Here is a 17259-nt window from a genome sequence, read left to right on the forward strand (position 1 = left end):
AAAAAAAGAAAGAACGTTCCGTTGATGGAGCAACGTTCGAACTTTAAACTGTCCTAGTGATGAAGCACTCTGTTTAGGCCTTAAACCTAATCATGCTCAATCACTATCCACCTATGACCGTAAAAATTAGTATCAAATAGAATATTCCCACCATCCCAGTTAAAGCTGAAAATATCGAAATCATCTCGCTTAAATAAACCTTAGCACAAGATGTCACGAACACCGGCTACTCACAAAGGATAAATGTCTTCATCAATTCCACATAAAAAAAAACCTGAATGACAGTGCAACAGGTTCGTGTGGGTGGAAATTGGATGTAAGCGATAGGCCTTCCGTTCTGGGATGTTCTCTGGTCCATGGGGCCAGACCGCAATTAGGAAAAGGAATGATAAATGACGCAAGACATAACAGACCAGATCACGAATGATGCCACAGAAAAATAAAAATGGTTCCATTGCATAGGAATGCTGTGGTACGATCCGAACGATGGCTCACTTGAGCGAAAGGACTCGCCCCTTCTGGGTTCAGCTACCATCGGATGAAGCAAGGCATTAGCATGAGCCTGATGAGTGGGAGAGTGTGAGAGCACGACGCGAGGAGTGGTGAATAAATTTGCATTGTAAAGCAGGATGCGGCAGTGCTTTGGGAGCACCCTTTAGGTATGTTTACACTGTTCGTGATTAGGTAGGTGTAAAACGGTGACAGGATTTTTTGTTTGAAATGTTAAAGGTTCTAGTCTAGCAGCTTGGCTTTGGCGTCACTGTCCGGTTATAACTTTGGTTGTAGGCACATCCAATTCTAATTTGGCATGATTATTTTCATGATTATTTTTCGCAGTCGACGGGTTCAGAAAAGCAGGATTTTTTACAAACACAAAGCCTTGGCACCACAATCTTTTTACGTAATTTCGGTGTAAAGGATAATGGTGGAGCTGGCACTTTGATTTTATTGACATCCTTCCTAGACGAGGCTTGCCAATAGCTGCAAGCATGTATATAAATACAAGTTAGGTTAATTTTCATCAAATTTCGTTTAAAAGTGTAACATTTTATCCATGACCTAAAACTAGTTTCAACTGCCAGGTTGTCGTATGCACTAATGAAATTACAGTTTTTACATTTCCTGCAAAAGAAATGTATAGAATTCACTCAAACTTTTAAGATTATTCTCAAGGCCCGGAGGATCGAGTTTTGTGGTAAAAGCTCATTCGCGTTACTCAGCAATGGCCGAATACATCTCATTCAAACGAATTTCACATGAAAAGTTAATATGCTATTAAGGGCAAATGACCCATCGGGTTTCCTGGGTGTGAATAACTGTGCAAAATTTCAAAACGATTGATCCCGGAAATTTTGAGTTATGGTGTACATCGCATTTGTTCGAGGTGCCTTCTGAAGATTCAGTGTCACTTGTCCAATTTTCAATATGCAGAACTTCCGCTCGGACGGGACATCACATTTGATCAGTCGTTCGATTGAAACACAAAGTGTGTTTTAGTTTTAAGGGATTTGCGTTAAGCCGGCGCTAATCTATTCCGACAAAAAGTTAGTGTCGGTTTCTGATGAGGCGAAGCCAAAACGCAACCGTGTGACAATTTTCAATATTTTCCAAAGAAAATTTAGAAAAATGCTCAAATGTTTCATTCTTGTATAGGAATGGACTGAAAAGACTAACATTCACCATCCAGTATAACACCGAATACACTTGTAAAAGTGCGAGAGGGACTCCATAGATGAAATTTCGATACTGATAGAAATCCGTAGCGATTGGCTCAAATGGTACGTTCCCCATGTTGATCGGAGATTTGTGCCTTGCCATGATTTGTCTTTTCGTTATTTCCCTGATGGGTAGGATTTGGGAAGTGCTAAGGTCGGGGTAAGGAACATACACAATACGGAAGTACGTTTCATTCCCAAGGGAATCAAAGACCAGAGGCGACGCGTCGGTACGTTCAACCTGTTCACTGAACAGGTAGGAACAATCCGACGACCCAAAATCAATTTTGCGTTAACATTACAGCAGTAGCACGTAAACTATTTTTGATGAAAGTAATAATCTCCGAATCTTGAAGTTCGATTATTTGATCTGAACGATAAATCCACCTATCGTCTTCTGGTTCAACCAGAAACATGCACGCATCTCGTACTCTCATCGCATGCTCTAGAGGGAGCAGTTGCATGAGTGTCGGCTGGAATAGCAGCGTGAGTGGCATGGGCGAGGCTCTTTCTATTCTCTTTTGCTCCGGTTCAAATCAAATATTGAACCAGCGTACATTGCTGCGATGTACATATGGACGTTGGAGCTGTGTGCAAAACGAGAGCGCTTTATAATTTTCGAACACCCTGCGCCGTACGTTCATAGCTATTGGTCGAACGCTTTTTTGTCTTGGGTAGCCTAATAACATGTTGCTGCCCCTGGGACATACTAGTTACAAGCGCGTATGTATTTGGTTGGTTCAACTATAATAATGAACCATCAACTTTTGCGTCAAAGAAATCGTTTGATCTTTGCATTAATATGCTAAAAATATATCTACTGAATGTGTAAAACAGACAAACTCAAATCAGAGGTTGTTCTAATCATGAATGCGTGGATGTTAAATGCATGTTTGCTACGATAATTTGCGAGGAAAATACAACATTCGAATTTCTATAAAATTTAAATGAATTAAGGTATTTTCTTAAACCGGTTGACAAATGTTTCAATCTATCTTAAATAAAAGGACGAATAATTTTCGGTGCGTAGAAAATAAGATTCTACATTGCAAGTTAATTCAAATCATATAACGAAATATAAGTTTTAATCTCTTTATCCCACCGGAAGTCGCGCAAACGGTTCACTGAACGAGCAGCCGCAGCTGCTCTAAGACGATTTCGTTAGATTTTCAGAGCAGCGTGCACTCAGTGCACTAGCGCGACTGTCGGAAGGTTATACATGGTTGTATTACTTATGTTTATGTTAAGAAATCTTTTTCAATTCTAATTAAGTGGCAACCTTCTCGGATATGTTATATATTTTTTGTTCTTTTTCTACGGTAAATTAAGCATTCTACAAGAAATTTGTTGGACAATTCACTGGTGGGATTTGACAACAAACTTGTTTTGGTCAGCTCTAGCGAAATTTTCTGTCAAAGAACATTTTTCATTGGTCCTATTCGTTAGATGTTGGATGAAATCGACGACGAAAGAATCAGCTGAACAGAAACGTCTCATAGGGACGATTTTGACGTTTTCAGGGTCTTGGTGGTATATTGAACAGGTTAACGGTGGAACCACGCGTCGCCTCTGTCAAAGACACCTCGATTTGCGGACACATCAACAACATGTATTTTCTCTGTAAGCGACTTGGTTCTCAGAACTTCCCAGCAAACTGCCCACGAACCAGGATTATGGAACTCTAGCCTCATCAAAACATCAGTACTCTTCAAACCTTCCTTAGGATACCACGGAATGTAGAGGAATACGCTAGGAATATCATACCTAGCCAAACTCACTGAAACTGGGGATGAATGAGTTAGGAGGGATTGAAAGCAGACACACGTGAAGATCTTTTAACAGATCAACCTTCAGCGCAATAGAAAAGTGACTTTTCTCCATCCTTGCTTGCACTCGATAAGTATTGAGACTCGAAGACTTTATACAATGAACCGAAGCATCGTTGAAGAGAGCACCTGCGCGGTTGTGCTTCTTTTCTTTGATTTTGATCAATTTGTTTCCCATTTTGTAGGATTTAGAAGGAGCACGTCTCTCGCAACTATCAGTATTCACACCTGATGTTGTGTGAAGTGACTCAATTTTCGATTCCCCGAAAATCTAAAAAGGATCGGTTTCATCAAAACGAGTGGGAATTTACAATCTAGCAAAGTCCACGCAATTAAATCCAATTTTTCTACCACTTATTCAAAATTGAATTATCACACAGTAGAACCGCAAGAGGTTACTACATTTAGGCGTTCAAATGATAAAAGACGATGTAATTATGATCAGATAGCGACGGTTCGAGCTCGTTGGGTACGAACCAGTTTGCTAACTCCTGCGTACTACAGTAAGAGCAGAGAATTTCATCTAACACCAGAGCCAGATCGTGCAAATGTTGGGTGATTTGCTACATTAAGTATATGCTGCTTAAACAGTCAATCAATTCGGTGCCACTCAAATTGATGTCTGAGCTGCCTCAAATTATGTGGTGGGTATTTGCATAACTGCCGATCATGAGTGGAAACATCCTTCCATAAGTGAAATTTCGAGACTTAACAGTGGCATTAAAAAAGTGATTCTGCTTAATTTGACTCCAGCATTAATTGCTAGAAAAGGATTTTTCGAGTTGTCCTACTGGAGCTGCCTTTGAAGGGCTCCCCGTCAGAATCACTTACTACAATTGCAGACGGAACAGGAAATGTCACCCACTAAAATACTGCTTAAGGCCAATTGCAGTTGACCGTGATTATGATTGTGATATTGAGGGCGTAGGTTCCAGGGTTGTTAATACGATACATTTTTCACGATAATTTATCGGCGTTACTCGTTAATGATAATGTATCGTCGCCTTCATCGTCATCGTCGATAATTGTATCGTCCTTTTCATCGTCATCGTCGGTTCATCGGTTATCGCGATACATTTTGCGATACTTTCACGTTTATTGGAGTTGAAGTTGATGCGGTTAACTTTCAATTGTTTAGAAATAAATACCTATTGAAGGACTTGTTGAAAATCAATAGTTTTGGACATTTTCTATGCACAGCGGGGTCCGACGATGCGTCAAAATAAAATTATTTCAACTTTTCGAGTAAGTTGGTGCACAGAAGAGTCCCAGGTGCACAGTGTTTCCAAGCGGCAAAAAGGTGATGAAATTTTTTTTGATCATGAAGAAAACAAATTTTGAGCTATTATGTAATTAGTAATTTTTAGCACGCAAAAACATATATTGAAAAAACTACTAAACCACTATTATTAGGCCATTCACAAATTACATTACACATTTAAGTGTTGTGGTGATTAACAGATTTTATCATAATTTTAATTTAAACTAGAATATTTCGGATTTTAAAAAGGAGAATATACATATTTCCGATGTTTGATTGCCTTTTCTAGTTAGGAAGCTTTTAGCCCCCACCTCCGTTTCTTCTCTCCACTATGTAACAAGATGCTTCATGATTCCTTCTTTTACCCTTAAATATGTAGAGTAATTTATGAAAGGCCTCATAATAGAGTTTTAGTCGTTTTTTGAATACAGTGAAGACCCGTTTTTATCAGCCCCTTGGCTAATTTTAGGCTGATAAAACGATGACATAAACAAAATCGGCACATATTTTTTCTGGTTCTGAAGAGACGAAGTCGAAACGCAAACACCTGGACTAACATATTTTTTTCTTTCTTTTTTTTTCGACAAAGCCTTATAATCCGTTCTGATCATTCAGTAACAAATTTCCTTAAGGAGGTCTTACAGTACAGTATTATTATTTTTGTATATTTTGCATCTCTAAGATAAGAAACATATGCTAAAGAAGGAATTTACTCGAATTTGACTTGAACGTAGGCTAGAGCCCACCAAACGATTTTGATGGTGTTTGTTTTACAGATTCGTATTGGTATTCGTCTGCGAAAATTTGCGGCTTCCATACCAAAATATTGCTTTTTGAGCACTAAAACATTCGATAACTTCTAAGTTGTAAGAGATACAAATAAGCTTACATTTTGAAATTCTACAAAATTACCAGCAAAAGTATTTTGAAAAAAGCTATTTTCAGGGGTATATCAAAGAAATCTCCACAAATGTAAATTAAAATCGACAGATAGACACATAGTCTCTTCAGCGAAGTTAATAGTTAAGGGGCCATGCATAAATGACGTAGCATTTTGGGGGATAGGGAGGGTATACCAAATTTGTGACGAAGTGTGACGAGGGGGAGGGTAGGGTCAGAAGTTGTGCGACGTAGCATTAAGTTTAAAACCCATTGTTTAGAGAAAACAATTTAGTGATCCTCCATTCCCAAAACAAATGAATTTAAATTCAAACAAGTTACTTTTGATGGGGTTTTTCATGAGGTTAATTTTACGATTCGCGGAACTACAAGTTCACAAAAATACGAAAAGATTTTGTATGCGGATTTAACTTGCTACATTAGTTAGTTAATGTTGCTAACTAGCAGACTTAGTTTGGAAGCTGAATTAAAATTTTAACTTCGGATTCAACCAAACAAAATTTAGTAATTTAGATGAACGTATGCTTATTAGAATCATTGGCAGCTGCAGGATTGTGAACTGAGAGAACTTTTCTTTATGCTCCCCTTGACACATAAAATTCAAAACAAAACTATCAACACTATAGTTGTGATGAAATGGGCTTATTTTGCACGCAATTTGCTGTTATAATGAAAATGTTGATAAAAGTCGTCAAACATTTCGAAAGGACATGTATTTAAAATAATTGAAAAACATGTAATTTTTTTTCATCATCCGGGCGCTTTGCATGGGACGAGGGGGAGGGGATAGATAAATGCTACGTTATTTACGAGGGGGAGGTTAGAATTTTGTGACCAAATGCTACGAGGGGGGAGGGAGGGGTCAAAAATCGCTGGAAAAAAGCTACGTCATTTGTGTACGGCCCCTAAGATATTCTCAACAACTTTGCCAAAGAAAGTTTTTTTTTTATTTTCATAAATGACCAAACAAAAATTTGCTTCTCGGCTTTAGAGGGATTAATCACCCAACTAATACTTTTTAAATGCAAAAAAATATAAATGAACTTTGCTGAAGACACTATAGCTAAAAATGTGGTTCAAAGAATTTCTTTCACCTGGATGGATATGCGCTTTATTTTTATTTTTTTGGTCCTACTGAATGTATGGACCTATGTTATTAGGACAGAGAGTAATGGTTTCCGGACGTAACCGATTCATGAGCGCGCGAAAACGGACGTTTGTAGGTTCGTGTTTGAGTCAGCGTTTGAAACTTCGTGAGTGCTAAAACGTTCTCCTTATTACCGTTGTGTTATTAAGTTTGCGCGATCGCGAACGTAGGTGTGCGTTGTTAATAGCGAAGGGCTTAAGCGTTCGTACGTTAACGTGTTTGTCACGTGTGCTCGCGTTCATGTGACTTCTCGTGTACAATACTGGATTTTGTAACCGTGTGGCATTTCCTATATACGCGTGCGTTCTTGTATGGTCACACGGACCATCATTCTGATAGTTTTTGGTGTACAATTCACATTCTGACAGGGAGTAAGTTACCCCATATCACTAGAGTCCTCGGTCATGTCGCCATGTAACATGGTGTCCAGTGGATACGAGCTTTCTTTTTTTAATTGATCCAATTGAAGGTATGGACCTAGTCTGCTGATATCAAGGATAGAAACAACCGGAAGTGACCGATTCATGATCGTGCGAGTGCGGGAGTTTTTAGATTCACGCTTGAGACCGCGTTTGAAAATTTATAGGAGCTGAGACATTCACTTTATCACTGGGATGCGATTATGTTTACTAGATCGCCGATGTAGATGCCGGGGATGATAGCGAAGGGCTCAAGCATTTGTACATTAACGTGTTTGTCACGTGTATGTGACTTCGCGTGTATAACTTCGATTTTATAATGACGGATTGTGCATTATTGCGATCAAGCGTGCGGACCGTGAATCTGAAGCTTAATTTTTAGTGTATGATACAGATAGTAGTCCGTTTCCCCATATCACTTGAGTTCTAGGTCATGTCACCATGGAACGTGTTGTTTAGTGAATATTAGTGTCACTTTTTTGATTGGTTCAACTGAAGGCATTAGTCCAGGCTGGTAAAACTTTCGGACGTGACCGTTTCATGATCGCGCGAGTGGTGGGTTAATGTTTGAGACCGCGTATGGAGGTTTAAAGATGCCACGTTTACTTAATTACCGGGGTGTTTTCATGTAGGCGAAATCGCGGGCGTAAGTATATGTGGATTATTGCAATTGCATGGTCGCGTTTGTGGCCAGTTTTGTGTTATCGCGAAGGCCACGAGCGTTTGTACCTATATGAGTATAGATAGCGTATAGCAGAAATATACTAATAAAAGGAATCATAACATGCCGAATAAAGAAAAAAAGATGCAAAGAGCTTGACTAGGAGTGTATAAATTGAACAATTTTGGTATACATAAATAATGGAAAAGCAAACTAATAGATGCACAGAAGAAACAGACCAATGAAGTAGAATGGAAAAACACATGTAACATGCAATCAAACTCGTCTAAATGCAGCAAATGTTGTATATTTATCATTACCGACAATTGCATGCTGTTAGACTTTCATCATGCTATGCTGGCCGGGAATGGATGACTCACGTGCGTCGGTAAATTTATTTTAACCTAATTTATCCAGCCCGACTTTCCCCAATGAATAGAACTAAATGCTCAGATTGATCACCAGAAGAATTAGCCACTATTCTGTCATATACGTCAGTTCTGCATCCATTCCCTGACCCAACTGTCACAAATACTCAGACGAATACATACATAGATACACATACGACTAGCACATAACAGTTGTACACTAGTACGAAAAACAACGATTATTACAAAGCTACAACTAATAGGTTTCTACTTATTCTACTATATTAAATTAATTTAATTATTAAATTAATTTAATTAGTATATGCATGATGACGAAGTCGACCGATAAATGGACACACAATGACTCCCTCCGTGAGCCCTGTCCACGAATACCACCAATAGAACAATATTTGCAAACATAGCACACAGCAAAAGTCAATCTACGTCGATCCGCCAGTCGGCCACGCCACCGCCCATAGACCAGTGGTTTAGCGTTGGTATGCGCTGGTGCGGAGTATGAAAAGACATATAACATAAAAAAGGCGCATAAGCCCTCTCGGTCTCCTCGATGCACCACTATCGAGGCGTAATGCAATACCCATCTTAAAGCACTTGATGCTTGATGATGTTTGTAATACCGTCAAACCCCTAAACCTTGGGGAGGGATTTGTAGTGACATCAATATTACGATAAAAACAAAAATTTCAACGAATTGATATTTTTCAAAATTAATCTTTTAAGAACAAACTTAAGTTATATAAATTCATTGTTGGGAGAGACAATCAAAAACTACTTTTAAGGAACCCTTGATAATGCGTAGATATATATCGCTCGTACAAACATATAGATAAATATTACCCTTAATTAAGTTACTCTAACTTAACCGTTCAATAAGGTTGAGAAAGAAAAATATTTAAAAAAAAGATTAATAAAAAATATTTCTAGAAATGGTAGCACCTACTTCAGAAAAGCGAAGGTGCTAGCCGATTTATAGGTGTAATCAAATTTCATGAAAGTCAGCTGAAGACCCCTAATCACAAAAACATCAACAATAGCTAAAAAATACGTTTGTTTACCATTTTTCAGTTTTTGAGCTCCCGCAATGACCTTTTTTAAAATGCTTATGGAAATTTGATGATTTTTTTTCACGACGAAAACCATTTCACAGTATTTTAGAAACTTGTCGCAATTGATAAAAATGATTTCATCAAATATTGAATGGTTTACTTTGATGCAGGAGTTTTAGAAATGTGTGGCATCTCTCCCCAAATTACCCTACTACATCTAGACGTTTGAATGATCAAAGACGATGTACTTTAGTACATCGTACAACCCTTTTGAAATCATCAGAATGTTCATTATGCGGCAAATATGCCGAACAATAAACTTATTTCCTGTTTATGTTATCAACAGTAACATTGACTGTGACAGCCAGTGCGGTAAAATATCAATTTCAAACGAAAATAATCGTTTCAAGTGAAACTTCGAGCCTTTCACTGTAAACATACCACCACTATATCAGTTGAGTTCGGCTGCTGTCTTCGTTTGAGTCACTCAAAGTTCACTGTCAATTGAATAACAGGTTCTAGTCATTTGACGTTTTTGCCTGTTTAGTTTCTATTGAACACCAACCTCACATTAGCACGGTCTCAGCTAATGGAAGTGAACCATTCCAATGAACCACTCACAAATGAATATGAAGGAACACTCACTGACATAAAAATAACTCCGACCAAGATAATAAATAATATTGGGTAAAGGCTATGATAAGACGAGGCAACTCAAGACGGATACAGGTACGAGCATTTTTTCTCTGTATGAGTAAGGTTGTATTTTTTTTCGATGAAGCTGATAAATCAGGAGGATATGAAAAAGAAAAGAATAAAACAAATGACGTAGTGGGCTTTTCTGCTTAACAAACATAAAACAAATTCACTCAAAAATGACAAATGTTCCGAACCTTTCTTTCTCTTCTTCTTGGAGAGTTTTCTTTCCTTTCTTGTGCCCTGGTGAATAATTGTTGACAGATGACTGTATGCAACTAGCGAGGTTGGCAGTGCAGCCAATTTCTTTGTCATATTTAGATATGTTGCTATAATACACATAATAATGACTGTTTTATTAACTCACATTTCGCCAAAATATATCTGGAACTAATCAATCCAAGATTTTTATCATATACTACATGTTTCTAGCAAATTTGGTCAGCATAACAGCCTATTCATCAGAATCAAATTTGCCACAAACTTTGAAATAGAGATGGACGTACTACCAAAATACAGAAATATACAGAAATCGTATTACTAGTTGCTTTATCTTGTCTTAGGTGTAAACGGGCGAACTCGTTAAAGGTCCAAGATGATAGATAACGGAAATCGATGGTTAGTCATTTTAAATGAAGGCGTAGTTGGTTGAGTGGTAAGCGTGACAGCCACCCATCCCAGTTAGTCTGGGTGCAATCCCAGCCGAGGTCGCTGAGATTTTTCTGAGGTGTAAAATCTTCCTTCGGAAGGGAAGTAAGGCCGTTGCCTAGCAAAAGCAAGTATCGGACTAACGTTCCTTCTGCGATCTACGTTCGGGCCAGGCCGGCGCCGGTTTTGTTCAATAAACACTTTAGGATTACCAGGAGTTGCACATTGAAAGATGTTTCCCTAATCCCAAGCACTACTACTCCTTGTGCAACTTCAGCTAGTCTAGATCGATAACGGAGTAGCAGCTACGGGTGGTCGTACAAGGTCAAGCTCAAGCTCAAGCTCGATGGTTAAAGTCATTTTTAAATCAGAGATGAGGGCAACATGGATACCATTTGAAAGAAGGTTAGGCCATTTTGAAATCCAAGATTGCGGCCTATAGTGACCAAGAAACTGTGAAAACAACTATCAATATGGGTATCATTTAAAATAATCATAAAATACCGTAATTTATGAATTTAGGCCATTTTGAAAACAAAGATGGCGGTTTCGGGTAACCACCACAGTAAAAACCATGATCAATATATATCTATATCGCTTTTGCAATGATGGTCACTAGATGACGGAAACTGATGATTGAGGACATTTTGCAATCAATCAATCCAATATGGCGCCTTTTGGTTACCTCAAATCAATAAACCCACCTTCGATATGACCTATTTATAGCATTCATATCGAGCAGAACCTTTTCGAATTCTTTCTGAAAAAAAAGATTCTCGTAGACTATAGACTGTGCTCGTAATGTGTTCCTATATAACCAGTGTGGAAATGTTTTACCTCTTCACCATGTCATCGGAATTGTACACAGGGAACTATTGGTAGAGGTGCAAATAAATAGCTGAATTACATATTTGATTTTAGCAATGAATTTGACAGCTTCGTACAATTATGATAGCATACTGCGGCTATCATATTTCTTTTTCAAATTTTCTTAAATTCGCAGAGTTCAGACGAAAATAATGAATCTACTAATAACAGCTTATTGAAACTGGTTGCACGTTCATCTCTATAATATTTTTGTTGCAAATTTGATTCTGATGAATAGGCTGTTATGCTGGCCAAATTTGCTAGAAACATGTAGTATGTGATAAAAATGTTGGATTGATTAGTACCAGATAAATGCGAAATGTGTGTCAATAAAACGGTCATTATTATGTGTATTATAGCAACATATCTAAATATGACAAAGAAATTGGCTGCACTGCCAACCTCGCTAGCTGCATACACTCATCTGTCATCTGGCACAAGAAAGGCATGATAACCAAAAATACGAAACCAGTTGTCTCTTTTTGTCTTAGGTTTACCCGGATCTCATTTGACTGGTGCTCACTGGGGAAATTGAAAGCTGATCTATTCATTTGATAGGATCAAACGAAGGAGGTTGAATATGAATTGCGACTCATTTGAAAGCAGCGGTGAGTGAAGTGCCATGAACCCAGCTTCAGATTAACAACAACTGATGCGTTAAATGAATGTGAATGCTACTGCAGACGACTGATTGACTGCGTTCATTCAATTTCGATTGAATGAAATGAAATTTTACTGCACTGGTGACAGCACAAATATCGCGAGTTGTGAAGTCGCATATAAGGAATCAATAGTAGGGGAAAGAGGGTAACTGTTACCCTCTTTCCCCTACTATTCGCAAGTATACATTGCCGAAGCATTTCACATGGATTTGTTATGCCTTTTTTGTTGAAAGTCACGAAGAAGGAGTTAAAAAACTTTCCAACAAAGAAGTTTCCATTATCCAAAAACGGTTCTTGAACCAAAGCTACACAAGCTTTTTCTGCCTGCACAATGTGGGGTAGATTTAAATTTGCTGTACGTCTATGCTCAAGATTAGTTTGTGCTGCTTCAACCAGACTCGATCATAGCACTACACATTTCCTCATCAGCACTTATTATACAGCAACTAGAAGATACCAAACGCGTTGGCTTATAATTGCCTAAAGTGCCCAGAAATGGGTATTAGGAACATGACCATCATTTGGAACTCACGATTTGTGAAGAAACAAACGTCTACTGTGTCAGAGATTCGCATAACACAGCAAGGCATGACTGACATATTTTGGTTCTGACAGCCAATCAGTCCTCGGCACGAAGAAACACCTTGACTTGAGGGACTCCTATTTTCAGTCGCCTTTTACGACAAAAGAGCAGGAACACAGTGGACTAATTCTTGGTTGAGGAACTTTTTTTTCTCAAGGTTTATTTAACACGGCTCAATGCGTTAGCACAACTGAGCCGTGGATCTTTTTTAGTTTTTCCAATAAGTAAAAATAAGAATGTCTGCCAGATCCTGTTAACGCAGTTGGCTGCTGCGTGTTGAGATCCTTTTCCTTGGTGATGAAGTATTAGTTGCCTTATCCGTCGCAGCTAGGGATCGATTCAGTCTGCCTTCTCCCGCGTTATCGTTTACGTCCATGTCATCATCGGTACTGCTTTCTTGCTGTTCATGGTAAGAGTTTCTTATTTGTTTCTTGTTCTTACGAATCGCTGTTGTAAATCATCGGTGTTAGCTTCTTTACTGGGGATGTTAGTTTTTGGTTTGGGAGCAGTTGTCGTTGTCCCTTCAGTATTGGTCAATTGGGTCGTTGTTTTTGGATTATCTGTAAGTGTTGGTGGCTACTTCTTGAAGATACCTGTAGTAGATGAATTTTGACTAGCTGCTTCGGCATATTTTTTCCGTAGTGAGCAGTCTGGCACGTACGGGTCTGACCGGGTTTGTGATTAGCCTTGTTTGCTTATAGATTACGCCATCCTTCGGTGATTTGCATTCGTTAGTCATGTGAGAAGGTATGAGTTTAGTCACTCACATCCTCACAATACGAACGCCGTTGGGAATACCGGTGAAAAAAGTTCTCCAAGTGTCATTCGTAGTAGATTCCACTTCTCCGTATTGCGACATAATTCGTTTGAGGTAATCTTCGTTAGTGCGCGGTGCCAAATCATGGATACGAACGTACACCATGTTATTTTCCGTATACACGGGGATCTTGATTCTAGTGTTATTAAATTCGACCTCGTGTTACATGTTGTTCTTTGCAATCGCCAAAACACAGTTTTTGACGTGGTGTATCTGAATCTACCTAACTTCCGCGCAATTAAGCTCTATTTTAACTTTAACTAGTTGTTCCATCTCCAGAACTGTGGGTCTAGCACGAGTTTTCTTAGAGTCGATCGAAATTGTGTTATCCTGTAGCACGGGCACTTTCGTTTTCGGCAGATTCATGTTAATACCGGAGGCAAAAATACAATACAGTTTGTGCAGTGAATATAGAACAAAGCGCTGGCTTGCTTCACTGGTACCTGTGTAGCGCAGCGATTTTTTGCCTCTGCTTTGTGCGACGTCACAAGCTACACTGGTTGAGATAATTGAACCCACCGGATACCACACGGCCTCTAGGTTGGTTTTGTCCGATTGTGTTTGTGATTATTTTTGATCGGCACTCACTTCCCATCAGAAGAATGAAGAGAAGAAAAATAATAGGGGGCTGTTCATATACCACGTGGACCCTGCTTTTTGACCCCCTCCGTGGGCAACCTCTGTACTCCTACTCCCCTATCCACGATGATCACGTGAACGTTTCCCATTTTTTGTCCGGTAATTTATGACAGAATTACAAATTTCGGGAAAATATGGATTTTGTCAGTGTATTGGGCCGGTTTCATAGTGCATCCCGATCAGAAACACATGAGAAATATTTCAAAACTATATCTCACGTTGTTTTTGTTATTCTTTGTTTGTTATTTTGTTATTGTTTTAATTTTTTGTTATTTTAAATACTAACGAGACCTAAGTTATCACACAAAATGTTACCAAAATTGTGTTCTGATATAATTTTGTTATTTCATTTCTTTTTTTTTCGAGAGTTATCCTACTGGAGCTGTAGAGCTAGGTTCCCGGAAGGGCTGGCCAATTGTAGCTGGCCGTGATTCTGAATGTGATGCTCATTGTGCGATCGCGTGTTTCATCGCGAAGGGCTCGAGCATTTGTACGTTAAAGTGTTCGATTGCGTGTGCGTTTGTATGTCGCGTGTGCTGACGTGTATGTAACTTCGCAAGTATAAATTCTATATTAAAACCGCGTGCCTTTCGCATATTCGCGAGTGGTCTAGAATGACCGCGCGCGGACCGTGAATCAGACACTTAATTTTTAGTGTCCGTACACTTCAGATTCTAGAAGAAACTAGGTTCCTCCATATCACTAGAGTTCCCAGTCATGTCGCCATAGAACGTGTGGTCTAGTGGATATGAGCTATATTTTTTGATGGGTCCAACTGAATGTATGGACCTAAGTTGCTAGGATGAAGGGTAAAGATTTCCGGACGTAACGTTTATAACTGTTTGTACTAAAACGTTCACATTATTACCGGAGTGTTATCAAGTTTGCGAGATCGCGGGCGTATGTGTGCGCAGATGATCGCGAAGGGCTTAAGGCTTCGTATGTTGACGTGTTTGTCGCGTGTGCTCGCGTGTATAAATTCGATTTTGTAACCCTACGGCCATTCACATTCTTGGATGGCCACGCGGATCGTAATTCTGATATTTAGTTTTCGGTGTACGGATCACATTCTGACAGGGAGTGAGTTACTCCATATCATAGTTCCCGGTCATGTCGCCATGGAACGTTTTGTCTAGTGGATATGGGAGTTATTTTTTCTTAATTTTTCAATTTTGTTTTTTTTTTATTAATTAATATGGACCTAGGCTGTTGGTACCGAGGATAGAGAGTTCCGAATGATCCCTCATGATGGCGCGAGCGCGGGAGTTTGTAGGTTGACGCATGAGATCGCGTTGGTAAGTTTATGAGTGCGTGTTTGCGAGTTCGTGGGCGTAGGTTGCTTGGAAAATCTCGAGGGGCTCTAACGTTTGTACGCTGACGTGATTTTGTAACATATTTGCGTGTGTTCTTGAGTCGTCGCGCGAACCGTGAGTCTGATATTAAATTTTCGGTGTGCGATTAAAACTCTGGTAGAGATAGGGATTCTTTATATCGATAGGGTTCCCGGTCAAGTCGCCATGAGACATGTTGTCTAATAGGTATGACCGTATGTTCTTAATTTGTCCAGCTGAAGGCATGTACCTATGCTTCTAGGATGAAGGATAGACTTCCGGACGTGATCGATTCGTAATCGCGTGCGCGAGGGCATTTTTACATTAGTTTTTCAAACACTACTAATACTTGAATAGCCAACCACCACACATAGCACATCCTTTCTCAATTATCTATTTGTTACTGGTAGATTGTTGGTTATGAGCGGGTAAATAGAGGAATGGTATAGAACAGAAAAAAAGCTCACATCAGCTTTCCCGGCCTCCTCGATACACCACTATCGAGGCGTATTGTAATCAACATCTTAAAGCGAGCTTCTTATATAAATCAAATCGTGAGTAGTCATAATGATTGGTGGATTATTAACATGAGAACTAATTAACCTCTAGTAGTAGAACTTGGTGCAAATAGAAACTAAAAAGAGCGAAGGTCCTTATATTTAGATAACACTATTGACTTCATTGTGACGATGATGTTTACAATACTGTCAATTCCATCAACCTGCGAGAGAGCATAATGTTAAAATCTCTATAATCAAAATAAAACTAAAATTTTTCCGTTGAAATAAAATCCAAAAAGGTCAAAAGAATTTGTTGCATTGACATTTCAAACAGAATTATCACGTTGCTACTATTCAGTGTACTGAGTATTGTTCCTGTAATCTTTGTGAATCTGATTACAGAACTTCATATCATCTGATATAGACAGCCCTGTAGTAAAACAATTGCGTATGCGGATTTTCGGTTCCCCATACATAGATAAATTTATGTACAGGGAGATATAACTTAAAGATATGTCATGGTCCCCCACGAAGTATAAAGAGTTATGGGCTTTATCAGTAGTGGTTATAATTCCTTTGATAGTGAAGAACCTAAACTGTTTATTGGTTTGTGCTGTAATTGCATCGTGTTGTCAATGTTTATGTGAAGATATGATTCCTTATAGGAGGACCGCTGTGTCCCTCTTGGAAAATATAATGCAATTGGGTGTGTAAATTTTACAAAACATATCGATTATGCCATTCACAATCTGCTTACACTGAAATGGGTACTGTGCACTTTTACGTTTCTTTGGATTTAATAATGAAAAATGCGCAACAAATACTCAAAAAGCATACTTCCAAAGACACGCTTCTCATGAATAATGCCAACAGCTACTACGGCAGTGCGAAGTGCAGTTTAAACTATCACGCAGCCTCCTACCTATTAAAGCTCAGCATGCCGAATGTGCCCCTGAGCACACATTTGTGTTGGGCAACGAAACGTACCATAATAAATCTAAAACAGCTCTCGTTCAGAAGCCTTCCTTCCAGCGGATGTCATGTACAGGCGCTTCCGGTAGGTTAATTCCTACAGATTTTGTCATGTGTGCTAAATGAACGTTGGTAAGAGATGGACTACCTGTAAACGACGTCGACGACCTAGTTGACGGA

At 39.0% G+C, this 17259-nt stretch overlaps 1 protein-coding gene across 4 annotated transcripts in view; it reads right to left on the reverse strand.

The window, feature by feature from the left end:
* The window catches only part of LOC131685913 (ras-related protein Rap1), a 63746-nt gene that overhangs the window by 21431 nt on the left and 25056 nt on the right, over positions 1 to 17259 (reverse strand). The gene's annotated exons all lie outside the window — the stretch shown is intronic.

Source organism: Topomyia yanbarensis, chromosome 2 (genome assembly GCF_030247195.1).
Source record: "Topomyia yanbarensis strain Yona2022 chromosome 2, ASM3024719v1, whole genome shotgun sequence".
Taxonomy (NCBI): Eukaryota; Metazoa; Arthropoda; class Insecta; order Diptera; family Culicidae; genus Topomyia; species Topomyia yanbarensis.